Source organism: Diabrotica undecimpunctata, chromosome 6 (assembly GCF_040954645.1).
Source record: "Diabrotica undecimpunctata isolate CICGRU chromosome 6, icDiaUnde3, whole genome shotgun sequence".
NCBI lineage: Eukaryota > Metazoa > Arthropoda > Insecta > Coleoptera > Chrysomelidae > Diabrotica > Diabrotica undecimpunctata.
The window spans coordinates 151,487,089-151,491,163 of record NC_092808.1 but is presented as its reverse complement, the minus strand read 5'-3'; positions in this window follow the sequence as shown (position 1 = coordinate 151,491,163).

Genomic DNA, 4,075 nt, shown 5'->3' with positions numbered 1-4,075 from the left:
ATGGTCTTACAAAGTTCTGTGTATTTTATTTTCTGTATGTTGATTCTTACTTTTATCTCTCTTTTTTGTTTTTAGACACGAAAACGTACTGATGCTACTACCGAAACCAAAACTATTGCCTTACTGGAAAAACAACGTCTTGGCGTACCAATTACCTGTATGGTGTTGTATATATGCTTTAATTCCACTACTGTCGTTCATAGTTCTAGGATATGCGAAATTAATCCAAAACACAGACACGACATATTTTGGATCATCTTTTGTAGACAATCTCTTTATGGTTTTTGGTCTTAGCTTAAATATAGCAGCAACCAGGATTCCAGTTACTTGGAATTTGAGAATTTTATTAGGTGAGGAAAGCCCATTAATGTCTTAAATATTTTTTATTGAAATAATATCTCTAGATTATTTAAACAAAAAAACCTAAACATTACAAATTAAAAGCGCAGTATCATCATCATCATCATTTGGCTTTACAACTCTATGTGAGTCTTGGCCGCATTTACCATTTCCCTCCATTGTTGTCGGTCCTGAGCAGCTATTTTCATTGCTGTATTCCCATTTTGCGTAGATCACTGACTACTGCGTCCTTCCATCTCTTTCTTGGGCGACCAACTGACCTTCTGCTATCGGGCCTTTCCCAGAATGTTGCGTTCAGGATTGTTTCGTCATTCGATCTTAGTACGTGGCCCACCCATCTTATTCGGTTTGCTTTGATGTAGCGTACTATGTTTTCATATCCATATACTGTCTGGAATTCATCATTGTGTCTTCTTCTCCATTCTCCTGTCTTTTCTCTGCAATGCCCATAGATAGTCCGCAGTATCTTTCTTTCCAGTACCAGTAATTTTGTCGTTTCCCGCTGGTTCAGAGTCCATGTCTCGCTTCCATACGTTATTGTGCGACGAATTATTGTCTTGTACACTCTTATTTTTGCTGGTATTAAGAGTATTTTTGATTTAAGTACGGTCATTAATGAGTAATATGCCCTGTTTCCTGCAATGATCATGGCTGCCACGTTGTATTCATTGATTGTTACGTTTTGGCTAACCCTTGGTCTTGGGTTCTTCGTAACCACCATGTACTTGGTCTTGTCCTCGTTGACCTTCAGACCAACTTCCTTGGCTCCGTTTTCGAATAGGGTGAAAACTTCTTTTGCACCTCTGGTGGATTGTGCAATTGTGTCCACGTCATCCGCAAACGCCAATAGTATTTTTGATCCTTGGGCGGCAAATCCGTTTGTCAGTTGTTGTTGAGCTTTCTGCTGAGGCTGAGGATCTCCTTGTCTAAGTCCGGTGTCAATGAGGAATGAGGAAGTGTCAACGTTCTCGGTACAGTATGGTATTATAAATATATGAATATTTAATTTTTGTTATAAAAGCTTATAGCCAGAAGGAAGTTGAAGTTATCAGTAGAGTTTCATTTAGATTATCCATGTAGTCGCCATATTTTTCGTTGGTCTGACTTTTGCAGTATTAGCACAAAACCTTTTATGTCCAATTCGTATTATTGTTAGTACTATAATTGATTGTCTGCACATCTACGGTAATTCAAATGTACCTATGTATGATTAGATTTCTTTCAATTTCGATGGAACCCATTCCACTAAATTTGCAAGTAATTAAGTATGAGACGGTAATAATGACGTTTTAGATCTTGATACTTTCAGGATCAGGATATGTAAGGGTATCCAGATGATTGTCAAGGAGAATAAGTTATTAGAATCTACTGATATTCCAACAGCTTAGTGCAGCAGTTACGTCTCAAATCCAAAGTGGAGGTTCTTTGCCTTCAACACATAAACTATCTACTCGAGTATAATTGATGTCTACCAAGCAAACCTTAAGCCGAAGTATTATGTATAGAATTTACATTCCTTAAGGATTAGGAGCTGTTTTAGATTAGGAGACTTTAGATTAGGAGGAGCTGTTTTAGTACAGATTAGGGGGAATTAGGAGCTGTCATGTGAAGAATATAACCACAATGTAGTCTGGATCGAATTAGGAATCTACATATCTCAGCAAAATTTTAAAATATTTATTTTAATTTATTAAAAATCTTTTAACACTAACAATAACACACGATGAATTTGTATCGTTTATATATGTAACCGTTCACATATATTTATTATACTAACTCCCTAAATTCGAATTGCCCTACATATATTTCGCTTTAATCGTCAAAATGCTTCCAGAACCCAGTGGAATTCTCTTGATGTCAGGACAGCTGTTATGCTTCCTGTCGTAACAATATTTTTTCTGTTTTCCATTGATAATGCACCATAATGATAATTTCCATTGATAATAATAATTTTACTAAAAGTAATAATGAAACCATTAACTTGATGAGTATTAAAAGTTTGTATCTTTTTAGGGTTTTACCTGTTTTTTTGCCTATTGGAATTAACATATCGACAGGCGAAAATAACAAGCTTATCAGCAATATCTATACGTGAGAAACGAATTAGAAATATGGAAGAACTGGCAGAATCCGATATTCCATTTAAAACTTTCGCTGGATATGTGCCGGTTATCCCATCCGACAGTCCATTACAAGAAAAAATCGACTACCTCTCTGAAACAGAAGAAAATTATAAAAATTTGAGTGTTATAGCTTACCAACAAGGTTTTTCAACTATTTGGGGGGAAGTTGGATTCATTGTACACCCTTTTCTTGCTAAAGAAATGGATAATTTTCATTTGTTGATGATTCAGTATGGATTTTACATTCCCGACCGTCATATATTTTACGAACACTTCCAATATTCAATGAAGAATGTTTTAGAGTTCGGGTTTTTGGAAAGATTATTAAGTAAATATAAACATTATTTTATGCTTCAAGACATACATTCTTTTAAAAGTGAAGATACAACTGCCAAAAGAGACTTAGCCAGCTGTATGTTCATGTTTATCGTACTGTTCGCTGGATATTTTGTTTCTTTGATAATGTTTGGAGTAGAATTGCTTAAGGCGGGAAAATGTAATTTACCCGCAAAATTCAAAATCAAGGAAAAGTGGTATATGGATTGCTTTAGAAAAAAAAATAAAAATGTTGCGTGAACACAGTATCCAAATTTATAAACACATAGCAAAATACAATAATTTCCCATGTTGAATTTTTTGTTTTTTGATTTAAGTAAATATGAATTAAAACGTTTATACTTACACATTTGTGGCAATAAAAACACAGTTAAACAAAAAATTATCTTTTCTTTATATATAAAAATATTATACCATTCCTTGAGGCTCGAATTTATCATCAACCTCATGCTTGTTTTTAACAGCTCATTAAAAACACAGACTCGTTTTTTGTCTTCTTCTTCTTAAAGTGCCCTCTCCTCAATGGAGGTTGGCTACTACAATTTTAAACTCTTCTCTATCTTCAGCTGTTCTTATTAGCTGTTCAAAATTTAGCCCTGTCCATTGTCGGATGTTTCTGAGCCACGATAGTCTTTTCCTTCCTAGGCCTCTCTTTCCCTCGATTTTTCCTTTCACTATAAGTTGGGCATATTGGTACTTATTATTTCTCAGTATGTGGCCTAGCTATGATGTTTTTCTAACTTTTACTGTGTTAAAAAGTTCTCTTTCCTTGCCTATTCTATGCAGCACTTCTTCGTTTGAGGTATGCGATGTCCATGAAATTTTGAGTATTCTCCGGTAGATCCACATTTCAAAGGCCTCCAATTTATTTACGGTTGATGTTTTAAGGGTCCACGTTTCAACTGCATATAGAAGAGTCGACCAGACGTAGCATTTTGATAAACGTAGTCGAATTTCGAGTTTTATTCGAGAATCACAAAGCAGTTTTTTTATTTTTTCGAAAGATTTTCTGGCCCGTTCTATTCTCGATCTTATTTCTAGAGATCAGGATTTAGGCTGTTATCGATCCAACATCCCAGGTACTTAAATCTATTGACCTGTTCTAAAATGTGCCCATTTATTGTACAAGGTTGAGGTACGTTTTGGTTTTTTCGGATTGACATCACTTTGGTTTTTTTAATGTTTATTTTCATACCAAATTGCTCACAGGTCGAGTTGGTCTTGTCAATGAGTCGTTGTAGATCTAACTCGGAATC